Source organism: Typopeltis vanoorti, chromosome 2, assembly GCF_054136105.1.
Source record: "Typopeltis vanoorti isolate ZY-2024b chromosome 2, IOZ_Tvanoo_1.0, whole genome shotgun sequence".
NCBI classification, from domain to species: Eukaryota; Metazoa; Arthropoda; class Arachnida; order Uropygi; family Thelyphonidae; genus Typopeltis; species Typopeltis vanoorti.
In genome coordinates, this window is record NC_143550.1 from 130,873,489 (window position 1) to 130,887,783 (window position 14,295).

A 14,295-nucleotide genomic window follows, 5' to 3' on the forward strand; every position below is an offset into this window, starting at 1 on the left:
ACTGACATTGTACAGTCCTGAAACCATCTTTGTTATCTGCCTCTGCACCCTTTCCACAGTTAATTTATCCCCTTCAAATTCTGGGGACCAAATCTGAGAACAATAGTCTAAGTGCGGTCTGATCAGAGTCTTATACAACGGAATGATAACACTTTTATCTCTGCAGGTCAGCGTCCTTCTCATTATTGCAGCAATCCTTTGTAATACGTCCCTTGAATTTCAGGTTTCTATCAGCTTCCCTACTTCCCCTACTTCCTCCAGTATATCTCCTCCAATAGAGTATGCAGCATCCCATCGATGTGTCCCAAACTTCAAGACCTTACATTTTGCTGCATTAAACTGATACCCCCATTCATTTGCCCATCAGTCTAGCTTATTCAAATCTTCTTGCATGACTACCACATCTGCACTATAAAATAAACTCTGCCAAAACTCGAAATCGAACCAGGGACCCTTAGATCTTCAGTCTAACGCTCTCCTAACTGAGCTATTTCGGTTGTATTATATAATAGCCTTGTTAAATTAATTTTGTTGTTGTTGTTGCCATTGTTCAATAGTATCTCTGATTTATATAAGAATGGCGAATCTTGCAAGTTATACAAAACAAAATGTTGTTTGAGAATACTTTTCTATTTATTTCAAAAAAATCTGCAGATGCAGAGTAGGTTTTAGTTTATAACAGGGCAAGAGATAATCAGTACCAGCTGTTGTCATCATAGATGGAAATTGCTCCACATTTCAGAAACAGCAGTGAGATATCTTTAAGAGTATCTCCATGCAAACTAACTTTTGGCAAGTGCAAACAGTGAAGAAATTAACTTATTAAATTAATTACATAAGATACTATCTCCTGGTGGAAAACAAAAACTTCTTTATTACATTCATTGGATGAAATGAAAATTCCCATCATCAAATAACTTGATAATGAATGATGATGATCATTATCATGCGTATCAAGGATTTAGGCCTAGCATGGCCTGTTCCGGCCTTAGAAGTCATCGTTGAATTGTTTAAGAGGACGTCCTGGTTTTCTTTTTCCTAATGGCTTGTACTTTAAGGCTTGTTTCGGTAATCTTTCTGTTTTCATTCTTTGAACGTGTTCCATCCATTTATGTTTATATTTTTTAATTTTTTCTATTACTGGTTCTTGGTTTAATTCTTTCATAATTTCTTTGTTTCGTTTGTGATCAAATAGGGTATACTTTGCAGTTTTTCTCATAAACTTCATTTCTGCAGTTGTTCATCTTTGTTTGTCTTTTTGTTTTATTATCCAGATTTCGCTTCCATACATTAAGACTGGTAGGGCTAATGTATTGTATACTTTTAGTCTGGTCTGTTTTTGAACTAGGTTTGGTTTAAATATAGAGTTAATTACACCTGTTATTAATAAATATTTTGCAATTTTTACGTTTATATATGATAATGTTTATAATTGATATGTTTATATATGATAATGTTTATAATTGATATGTTTATATATGATAATGTTTATAATTGATATGTTTATATATGATAATGAATGATATGATGTTTAGAACTGAAAATAAATAAAATAAAAAAATAAGGCAATACATTTTGAATGCATTAAAAATGAGGCTGAAAATTCACTTGTCACCTGACTGATAACTCACCATAACAAAGTGACAAGTGGATTTCTGGAGCCCTTTATGTTAAAGAAAATTCTACAAATTGGATGAATGCAGAAGGTAATGAAACAAGGAACTGTACAGGAAAATAAACTGGAAAAAGAATTTGATGCTGAAAATAATTAAAAGGAAACTCATCCCTTTTGGACATATGCAGAATGGATACACAGCAGAAAGATCAAAACCTTGATGTTCGGTAGAATGATAGTGTAAAAAGATGAGGACAATCCAGAAAAGAGAGAGAGAGAGAGAGAGAGTTTGCAAGAGTTGAACCACTTGGCAATGGATAAAAAAGGAATCCAAAAAATATTGAAAACCAGTGGGCAGTGACAATTACAGGCACCAATAAGTGTCATTGTTCAGTTTACCATTTTGAAATCTGCCAACATCATTCTACTAGAAATTGTTTATATTTGTGATATGTGATAAATACCATACCTACTCCTTTCCCTGATCACTATTGCCTGAATGTTATTATTTAGCAATACTAACCTATTTTAGTAAGTTTGTTTTTTTTTAGTTTTCTGAGTTTGTTTTCATGACTGACTTTACACTTGATTATCTGACAAAAACAGCAAGGTTTAAATAGGGTGATGTCCCAGTGGGCATGAGATTTCATCATAGGGTATCATCAATTTTGTTTATGACTTAAGCCAATACATAAACACAGTTTGGTCAATTAAACTATTATCTCATCCTCTCATTCTTTCTTTCTCTCTCTCTCTCTCTCTCTCTCTCTCTCTGTGTGTGTGCGTGTGTGCATGTGTGCATGTTACATTACTTACCCAGGATGAAGATCCAAAAGATCAATGGCTTTTGTTTTATACTGCCCACATTTTTCATATTCAATTAAAATACCTTAAAAGAAAAGTTCAAAATTACCATGTTATTAATAAAAATACTCCATATTATTATTGTATTTCACTATGATTATTATTATCATTAACACTAGACCTCCATGGAATCAAAAGACTCATTACAGGAGGCAAATAATGTTTTACACACACAAAGCCCATCAAGCCATGCTTTAAACACATTCAATGTATCGGCATTTACCACAATGTCAGTCAAACACATTCCACTCACCAACCACTCTCCATGCAAAGAACCTGCTTCTTATGTCCCTGCTTAAAAAGTTGTTCACTTGTTAAACAGATGTTTCCTTGTTTTATCCCCTTTTCTGAATCTACAAAAAATGTTTTCCACATTAACAGAGTAACAACTCTTTATCAACTTAAATATCTCAATCATATCCTCTCTCTCTCTGTCTCTCTTTTCCTTCTATTTACAAGGTTCTGCAAACTGCATTCTCTCAATCTGTCCTCATATTCCACATCCCAAAGACCAGTTATGAGCTTAATCAGTCTTTTCTGGATCCTTTCCAGTATATCCTCATCACCATGAAAACCAGGGGATCAAATCTGTGACAATAATCCATATAAGTCCAGATTATTTATTTATTTATTCAAAATATGGAGTTTCCCCCCCCCCCCTTTCTCTCCCGTCTCTTTGGTAGAGCCTTCCTAATGAGGGATTAGGTATATATATTTTATGACTGCAAATCCATAAATCTGCAGAGAGATGAAAAACTTGAATTTCCAGGTGAAAAAACCCTCTACCTCCATGTGAGACCAACTAACTCACCTTTAGTCAAAAGAGACCATAAAGGTTCCTCACGTCATAGATGGGAATCAAACCCAGGTCTTTCTGACCAAAGGGCTTCGTCTATACCTACTGAGCTACAGAGGCTATACAAGACTTTATACAATGGAAACAGAACCTCTTTATTTCTACAAGTTAAGGTCCTCTGCATCATGAACTTGAGATCCTTGTCCAAAACTACTCCAAGGTCTCTTTTCTCCTCGACTTTCTCCAAAATTTCTCATTGTTGCCTACCAAATTTCAGAACTTTTACACTTTGCAACATTGAACTGACAGTTTCATACTGTTATCCATTCATACAATCTATTCAAGTCCTCCTGTAAGGCCACAACATCTGCTTGATTCCTCATCACTCTCCCTAGTTTGCATCATCTGCAAACAGTTGTATATCATTAATATACAAATTAAATAACAAAGGTCCCAAAACTGACCCCTGCAGCACACCACTAGTGACTTTCCTCTTTCAAGATAGTGCTCACCCAAACATAACATGCTGACAACTATCTGATAGCCATTCACCTATCCAACTCACTAGTCTATGATCCCATCCCATCTGCTTCAGTAGAGCCTCCATAGCTCAGTTGGTGTAGATGAAGCCATTTGGTTGGAAAGACCTGGTAAAGTCTCATCCATGACGTAAGGAACCTTTATCTGGTCTCTTTTGACTAAAGATGGGTTTGCCAGTTTCAAACAAACATAGGGGGTATTTTCACCTGGAAACTCAGGCTTTTTGCCCCCAGAATAGGCAAACCAGCCCCATGAAGACACATGGATCTATAGTCATAAATACTTAACCTCCCCATAATGGGGCTCAATTCGCTCCAATAGGGAGATGGGGGAGAAAAGGGAGGAAACTCCATACAAATAAATACATAAATCTGCTTCAGTTTAGTGCCCAACTTGTGGTGTGGCAATCTATCAAAAGCATTTTAAAAATCTAATTATATCATTACATATGCATCTCCCTTGCCCAATACATTTGTTACCTTGTTATAGTACATAAACAAATTTGTAAAACACAACCTACCTTAAACAGGTTTGGGTTTTACAAACAGATATACAACTCTACAGTTCTACAACTTGTTGAACAGGTAGGCCAATGCTAATGCTAACTCCTTGGAGCATTCCCTTAAGATATGTTGTGATATGTCATGAAGTCCTATTTATTGCCTTATTGATCACATACCTCTTGCTCACCCACCAATAAATCTTCTCTCATTTCATTCCCTACACTTGAGCTTCTGATTTCACAATGACAATGAAACACCTTGATGAAATGCTTGCTGAATACCTTGACTATATCCTTTGCAGTAGTTACCAATCTCCCACTTCCATCCATTACGATCATCTTACCATAATCATTCTTCTTTCTACTTGCCGATATCAAAGAAAAACTCACAAGGGTTTTTCTTAAACTGATTTGCTAATTTCTGTTCATACTGCACTTTTGTTGTCCTTACCAAATGAGTCGTTCTCCTTTCCTACTCTTTATACTCTTCGTGCAACTGATTATTATCATTATTCATCTTGTGCTGCTTCCAAAGTGCCTTCTTCCAGATGTCATGCTTAATCCCCTCATTCATCCATTTTACATTGTCCTTATTGAGCTTTTTGATCTTAACAATACATTCACACATTGATGCGGTTATGTATATCTTTGTTAGTTCTCAAGCAGCATTTATTTCATTCCTGCTCAATTCCTCATTCCATGCTACAGCTTCTGGCTGTCTGCTAAGCTTATCATAACTGCCAGCCTTGTACTTCCACATATATCCCTTCCTCACAGAAGTCTTCATGTGACTAATCACAACCCAAGTGATCACTTCACAGTCACTCTCACCAACTGGAGTGAAGTGGGAGACCCCACTTCACAATTATATCCTCTGATGAAATGATGAGATCTAAAACTCTCAATCTTCGCATGCCCTCCTTTACATACTGCCTGAGACAGTTTTCTCTTAAGAACTCGAAAAATTCATTTTCCTTATTCCCAAATGTTATTTCTTCATTCCAATCTATACCACCATAATTAAAATCACCCATAATAATCATGCTAATCCCTTGTTCACTAACCCAAGTTGCTTATACATTTCTTCATCACCACCCTCCACATTCCCTGGCCTACAGCAACATCCAACTAAATATGTCTTCCTGTCAACCTCCACCTCACACTACACTGCCTCAAAACAACCGTCACTATTTCTCTCTTCCATGTGTACCTTATGTGGACATAATTCCCCTCCTATCATCAGCAATAGTGTACTCCCATTAGGATATCATCTTCATTCAAACATGTTTCACTTATTCCAACAATTTTGGGGCGAATAAACTCAATCAGCAAAATCTCCCTTATTTCTGAAATTCCTGGCATTTGTAAATAAACACAGCAATTCAGTTTTAGGTCTATAACCAGTTCTATCGAAGCCATTTGTTTGTTGTGATTTTCCCACCACACCTGCCCTTGTCCTATCACCTTTATCACAACTTACCACATATATCTGCTCAGTCTCAACTACCCAACTCACATCCCAATCTATTCCATTTCTATACTGATCATCCCCATACATTCTCTACTACTTCCAACATTCACTCTCCCTATGACATGTCTTCCTGTCCCCCCCCTATTTCCCTGTTCTTGCATTCCTGTTCTCTCTACCTCTCACACTATCACTGTTTCCATTGCCAAACACTTCAGTCTCTTCCATACCACTCTCCTGATTTTTCGCTTCACTTCTTACTTCTGATATCTTGCTTGCATCACACACTGCACTTCCACCTAGCAAGTTTCTCCAGTTCACTGACTCCAAAGCCATTCAAATACAATCCATCAGGTCTGTATAATTCCATTCTTCCCTCAAATACATGCCATACATCCACATATTGCACCCCTTTCTCCTCACACAGCTCTGCCAGCATACCATTCATGATTCTGGCTCTCTGTATCAACTCATCATTGTCATACCTCAGCAACACAATGACACCCTTTCCCACTATAAAGTTATCTTTAGCTCTCCTCCACAACCTCCTAATATCTGCTCTTGCATTCTCCTTGTGTTCACTTAAATCATTTGTCCCCACAACCACCACTAATTCTCTTGCTTGTTTCCTTCTCATGTCCAAAAAATGAATTATCTTGCTCATTCTCCCTTCTGGATAGCAGGCATTATGAATTCTTGTACATAATGTCTGTAGTCTGTACATTAGTCTGTACATAATGTCTGTACATAATGTCATTAACCAATCCTCTAACAATGGAATCTCCATACACTGCTATTCTAGAATCATTTGTCACCTCTTTTTCCCTTTTTTTTTTTCTTTCATTCTATTCTTTTGAACTCTTTCATTTATTTCCACTAAACTAATATCACTCTGCACATTCCTCATTGTTTTTCATTTTGAATAACTCTTTCTTCAAATCTTCCATTCTGGCAATTTCACTCTTTGTTACTCCTGTAATCTATCTCGCAACCTCTCGTTCTGCCATACCTAACTTCTGTTTCCTCGTTCATATTTCCTTTCACCACTTGCTGGTTTATGAATACAGAAACTACCAAACCAACCTGACCTTTTCATATGTTCCTTCTACTGCTCGACTTTCTACAGTCAAAATATCCCAATAGTGAGGTTATCCTTTTTGGGGACTTCAATGTCCACAGCTCACATTGGCTCTCCCTCCTCCAGTTTCACCGATCAAGATGGCAGGGGTGCTGAGGCATTTGTCATCAGCAATGACCTGTCTCAGATCATCAATCTTCCAACCTGAGTACCTGACAACCCCCTTTAAACTGCCAATACACCTGACCTCTTCCTAGCAAACTCCCCTTCAAGGTTTACTGTGGTTGTCAGTTCTCCTCTTGGTAACTCGAACCACAACCTCATACAAGTCTCTTTTGCCACAGAACTACCTTCATCCACCAGTTCACAGTCACTACAAAAGCACCAACTGGGAGGATCTCCGTGACTACTATTCTCCCTTCCAATGGTCCAACTACTGCTACTCTTCTGATCCAAACACCAGCTCAGACCGAATAACAGAAATCATCCTCACAGGAATGAAAGCTTTCATCCCTCATTACACTCCAAACTCTCAGCCATCCAAGCCTTGGTTCTCAAAAAAAAGTGTGCCACGGCTGTAAAAGAAAATACCTCTGCTTACCGCGAATGGCTCAAGACTAAAACTTCAGCTGCCCACACTACAGCTTGCAACAGTTGTAAAAGAATCATCACCAATTCCAAGTCAGACTTTGAAAGGGGCCAAATGCTGCAAACTTGCCTCCTGCCCAAATGACAGTCGCTCCTTCTGGTCCCTGGCAAAGGCCATTGGTCGCAACTTCTGCCCAACAAGTTTTCCTCTACTCTCACATCCGGATGGTACTGTAGTTACCTCATCTAAAGACAAAGCCAACTTACTGGCATCACTTTTCTCTTCTAATTCCTGCATTGAAGAATGGGACAAAGTTCCCTTCACTCTATCAAGAACAGCTCCCTTCATGTCGCCCATAGTCTTCTGACAAAAAGAAATCTGAAGAATCCTAAATAACTTGGACACAAACAAGGTATCTGGTCCTGATGGTATCTCACATATTATGCTAAAAAACTGTGCCCCCTAGAACTAACACCTATGCTATATCACCTCTTCAACCTATCCTGTTCAACTGGCATCTACCCTACAACATCAAAACAGGTCCACATCCCAAAGAAAGGTGATAAAAGTCAACCAACAAACTATAGTCCAATTGCTCTCACTTCTGTTCTCTCTAAAGCTATGGAGAAGGTCATCAACGACCAACTCTTGAACCACCTGAGTCACACCAACTAATCAGTGACTAGCAGTATGAATTCTGCCACTCACGATCTACAGCTGATCTTCTTGCTTACACCACTCAACTCTGGACTCAGGCCATGGAGAAATTTGAAGAAACTCATGTGGTTGTCCTCAACATTTCAAAGGCATTTGATCAGGTTTGGTATAGGGGCCTACTTAACAAACTGCCATCCTATGGTCTGCCTTCCTCATTCTGCAACTGAATTGCTGACTTTTCACTGATCGCTCACTGCATGTCATGGTGGACAGTTTACTCTCCTCAGATTTCCCCACCAATGCAGGAGTATCCCCAAGGGTTCTGTTCTTTCATCTACTCTCTTCCTTTTGTATATAAATGACCTGCTCTCTCAGACTTCCAATCCTATCCATAGCTTTGCTGATGACACTACACTCCATTCTTCCTTTTCATTTAACAAACCTTGCAGTATTAGAATCCTCAAGATCCACCATGACCAGCAACTGGAACCTAGATCTCCTAGCTATATCTCAGTGGGGCAAGGACAACCTTGTAAACTTCAATGCCACCAAAATACAGTCCTGTCTAATCTCTCACAAGATAGAGCTAGTGCGTGGGAAATTGTGAAAGAATATGTGTTATCAGCAATGGTAAGTTGTATACCACGAGTGAAGAAGAGGACGCAATTTGGAGTAAAGTGGATGACAAACAATATTAAACAGGAATTGCATGCGAAAAAGAGGCTATGGAAGAGATATAAGGAGACAGGTGAAGAGATGCATGAGGAATATAAGACACAGGCCAGAAGAGTGACTAGTGTGGTAAGGAAAGCGAAACTGGAATATGAGAGGAGATTGGCCCTAAGATCCAAAGAAAATCCTAGGGAATTTTTTAGCTATGTGGCCAGTAGGAGGAGAAATGACTGTGGAAGAATGATATTGTGGGATAAAAATGGGAATAGAGTGACTGATGCAGAGGACATAGTGGAATTGTTCAATGAACACTTTATTGGAGTATTTCATCCTAGAGGAGTCAGTTTTAATGCTAGAGGGATAGGACTGGTTCGAGGTCTGGAGGTACAGGAGGAGAGTGTGTTTCAGATACTGAGTACTCTGGATGTCAGTAAAGCTGTGGGACTGGATGGTATTTCACCACGAGTTTTGAGAAAATGTGCTAGGGAATTGACAGTGCCTTTAACGTGGCTTTTCAATGAAAGTCTGGCTTTGGCAAAGGTGCCCAGGGAATGGAAGGAAGGTAAGATAGTGCCATTGCATAAGGGTGGTAACAGACTGGAAGTGTCTAATTATAGGCCAGTCTGTGTGTCATCAGTAGTTGTTAAGATCTTGGAGAAAGTAGTAAGGGACCGTATACAGCATTGGGCAGATGAGGGTAATGTTATCTGTGAGAATCAACATGGATTTGTGAAAGGACGCTCTTGTTTTAGCAATATGCTAGCCTTTTATAATAAAGTTACAAGAACATTAGATGAGGGAAAGGCATATACTGCAATTTTCTTAGACTTAGCAAAGGCATTTGACAGGGTGCCACATGATAAGCTGATGTTTAAGTTGCAGCACATGGGTCTGGATGTCAGATTGGTCAACTGGATTCAGGATTGGCTGTCTGATAGGTATCAGAGAGTTGTGTATGGTGGAGCAGTTTCCAGGAGGCAGAGAGTTACAAGTGGGGTCCCACAGGGCTCAGTACTAGGACCTATATTGTTTAACCTTTATATCAATGACATAGCCAGTGGATTGCAGGGGGATATTCAGTTGTTTGCAGATGATGCGAAGCTGGGAAGGATTATTAGTAATAGTGCAGATGTGGTAGCACTGCAAGAGGATTTAAATAAGCTAGATAGATGGGCAAATGAATGGGGGATGCCGCTTTAATGCAGCAAAACATAAGGTCTTGAGGTTTGGGAAACATTGATGGGATGCTGCATACTCTATGGGAGGAGTTATACTGGAGGAAGTAGGGGAGACAAGAGATCTGGGGTTGATGATTGATAGAAACCTGAAGTTTAGGGAACATATTGCAAAGGTGGTGAAGGTAACACAGAGGATTGCTGCTATTATGAGAAGGACACTGACCTGCAGAGATAAGAGGGTTATCATTCCATTGTATAAGTCTCTGATCAGACCACACTTGGACTATTGTTCTCAGATTTGGTCCCCAGGATTTGAAGGGGATAAATTAACTGTGGAAAGGATACAAAGACGGATGACAAAGATGGTTTCAGGACTGTACAAGGATAGTTATGAGGATCGGCTGAGAGAATGTGGACTGCAGAGTTTGGGGGATAGACGAAGGAGAGGTGATATGATTGAGACTTTTAAACTGTTGAGAGGTGGTTACAGGGTTGACACTGGGGAGTTCTTTCGCTTGGTTGAACAGCGGGAAGGAGTGATGACAAGAGGCCATCCCTGGAAGTTACGAAAGGAAACTGTGAGCAAGAGGGTAAGGAGTGGTTTCTTTGTGTGGAGGGTGGTTGAGCCGTGGAATGCATTGCCTGATGGAGTGGTGGGAGCGAGAATGGTCAGTGAATTTAAAGAGTGGTATGATAGACTTTGTGTTTCTCAGGGGGGGACCTCCCCTCGATGAGTCTTTTGACTCCTTGGAGGCCTGAATAATAATAAGAAGAAGAAGAAGAAAGAGCTTGAATGCCTCTCCCTTACCAACAGTAATACTATAATATCCAAGCACAATCAGATTTCTCTTCTTGGACTGACCTGCACCTCAAATCTTTCCTGGCAGAACCACATTTCCACTATAGCTTCTGCAACTAGCAAAAAACTTGGTGTACTTTTTTGCAAAAGACACTACTTCACACTCTATACAAAGCCCAAATCTGCCCAGCCATGGAGTATTGCTCCCATATTTGCGGTGGTGCACCAAAATCCTCTCAATGCTCGATTCTGTCCAGAAGAGTGCAATCTGGCTAATTATGATCCGTCTCTCACAGACAATCAGTTTCTGGCTTGTGCCTCTTCTACCGATACTTTCATGGACAGTGCTCTGACTGTCTGACAACTGGCCATTATTATTCCTCCACTCTCCTCCAAAATCATTAAAACAAGAGCCACTGCTAACACCCTTTTTACAATCCATCTTGAAACTCACTGAACCAATTTCACTGCCCCCTTTTTCATTCCATCTACTTCTGTCCTTTGGAACAGTCTCCCTCACTGCCTTCTCTGAGGGTTGTAATCTTTGGAGAAGGCAGAGTTGACAGAAGGAGAGATGGCACTAATCTGCTATAGGTCATGTGACCTTTCGTATGTGGATCAGATATTATTATTATGTGACATCTCTAAGGAATCCAAAGACTCATCTATAAAAAAAAAAAATGCACACACACACACACACACACACAAAGTACATTTAAATTATGCAAAGGCCTTTGATGGACTGCTACATAAAAAGTTGCTAATTGCTAACTGGATTTCAGACCCACTGTCTGACAGATGTCAGTAAGTTGCATATGGGAGAGCAGTATCCCAAAGAAGAAAAGTCACTAGTGGAAAGTTACTAATCACTAGCAAAGGCTTCTTTAGAGGCCATTGCTGTTTCCCAATATCATTGACTTTCATGTCAATGATATTGGGAAATTGGGACAATGCAAAGTTGGGAATAACTATGAGGAGTAGAGAAGATGTTATGGTTTTGCAAGAAGACTCAAATAGAGTGGGTGAACGGGCAAGTGAGTAGGATTACCACTTCAATATAGAAAAGTACAAGGTTTTAAAATTTGGGAAGGAAAGGTGAGATGCAGAGTATACAACTAGTAGGATATCTTAGAGGAGGCAGAGGAAATAACAGGTCTGGAGTGATGGCAAATAAGGACCTAAATTTTAGCAATAACTTTGCATAATGACAGCAACAATGCAAAGGGCTTTGATATGTAAAAGTGAGGACACCATGATTCCAGTGTGAGTTGAACAAAGAAAGACAAGAAAATGCAAGTGTGAATTTGGACAAGGTTGTTGGTGTTGCAAGTAAAGTCTTGGAAGTGAGAAAAGGTGCATGCATGCAGTACATGTGTTAGCAATGCTAGAAATAGTGTACTTAAGTGGAATTCTTCAGAGAACAAAACATAAGATACAACAGTTGGAGAGCCTCGCAAGTGGTAATATGAAAGAAAAGCAAAAGAAGGGGAGAAATGTGAGGGAATAGACAGAGAGAGAGAGAGAGAGAGAGAGAGAGAGAGATGTGAAGGAAGAGAAAGCAGAGTGTGTGAAAGAGGATAAGAGGGAGAATAATGATTGAACTTACATTATGCGTTCAAGATATGACAAGCGCTTGAGGAGCATGATAAAATCATGTTATCTTGAAGCCAAGATTAAAGATGTTAGCAAAGCTGTAAGGATGCATAGAAGAAAAGGGAAAGAGATGATAATTTTAATTTGTATTAATGATCTAACAGGAGACAAGTATGGTATGCAAGAAGATATTAAGAGTTGCTGATAGAATCAAATAAGAAGTGTGAGAAAGTAAAAACTGTGAGTCTATGTCAAGGCATGATAGATGCAAGCTGAAAAGAAAAAGAAGAGCTATGATTGCAAATGACTCAGTCCACAGGTTGCACAGGAAAAGTGGTGTGGATATGTAGAGTGATTTTAATGGATGGAATAACTGGTATAAGGCAGATGGTTCACATTTGAATGAATTTGTAGTGAAGTATCTTGAGAAAGTATTATTCAGTGAGAGTTGGAAAGTGCAAAGTCAAGGAAATTATGGTTTTTTGGGGTGGGATGCTAGTGAGTATGGCTGCATGTATTGTAGAAGTTAGTAAGTGTACGAGCAATCACATAATGCTGAATAGCTCTCTGGGTTTGTAAGGGAAGATGCAAAATGAAGGTGGTATCGCAGTTTATATATGCTAATACCAGAAGTACTCAAAATAAGAGAGAAAAGTTTTGGGCATTGGCTAGTTCAACTTGTCCAAAAGTTACAGGAGTTAGTGAGACTTGATTGATGGAAGATAATACAGACATAGGGGTAAAATTTGAAGGGGTATAGTATTTTCAGAGAAAACAGAATGAGAGGAGGAGAGTTTTGCTAATGATAGCAAAAGAACTAAAACCAAAATAAAAAAAAAACCATCAGAACAATAGGGATGCATACGACAGTTCATTCAAGGCTATGAAGTCTGAAATAGGGTACTAAAGTATGTAAAGGAGAATGCATATAATATATTATTATTATTATTATTATTATTCCTGATACCTCCAAGGAGGCCGAGGACTCATCGCGGGAGGACACCTACAACTGTCTCAACCACTACACCGAACCTCTACTACGAATCATCTCCATCAACACCATCTACTGCCCACCTCCATCATCACAACTAGTATTTTTTGTCTGTAAATTGCGTGTGTTCTGAAGGGCCGATTTGTCTGTATGCGGGATGAAAAACCCGAGTTTCTGGGAGAAAAAACCCTGCTACCTCCATATGAGATTGGCTAACTCACCTTCGATTGAAATCGTCCAGATAACGATTCCTCCCGTCGCGACGAGAATCGAACTTAGGCTTATTCCAATCAAAAGGCGCAATGTACCATCGTTCTTCCAATTGCGCTACGGAGGCACTTTAGCAAAAATATACATTAGCAAAACAGCATAAGTACAGGATGAGTCATTAATATGGGAAACTTCAGCTATAGAGACATAGATGGGCAGGAGGAATGACCAAAGGGAGGGATGGAAATGAAATTTCAAATGATAATTACCTGAGATGTAATGGAGAGGACTCAAAGAATTTAGAGGGGAGAAATGGAAGCAGTGCATGGGGAAATGGTCAAGGAGTATTTGAAGAAAGCAGCAGGAGATTAAATCAGACAGGAATTAGATGCATGAATATCATCATTAAGTATAAAGAAAAACATGATCAGCAAGTTATGAGCAGTGCAAGACAGGGGCATGAAAGGCAACCGGTATAGTAAGGAAAACCTTACCATGCAGATAAGGCTGTAAAAATAATCATAATTTAAAATTGAAAATAGATTTGTATATAGAGGATATTATCATAATATTAATCCTACCGGCTGCGCCATTGTTTAACTATACAATTTTTAATTATTTAATATCATCCTGTCTACAGAGATCATCTCTGTTCAACAATTATTTTTTTAATTCCGAGCGTACCTATATATTTATTTATTGCACAAGGGTTCACTCCGATTGGGGCAATGACCTCCTTTTTT

General features: G+C 39.0%; 1 protein-coding gene across 1 annotated transcript in view; it reads right to left on the reverse strand.

The window, feature by feature from the left end:
* Window positions 1-14,295, reverse strand: part of LOC150109432 (uncharacterized) — a 334,156-nt gene that overhangs the window by 299,523 nt on the left and 20,338 nt on the right. Inside the window, exon 2 of the mRNA XM_090408164.1 lies at window positions 2,432-2,504. The gene's annotated coding sequence lies outside the window, so the exon portion shown is untranslated. The remainder of the gene's footprint in view (window positions 1-2,431; window positions 2,505-14,295) is intronic.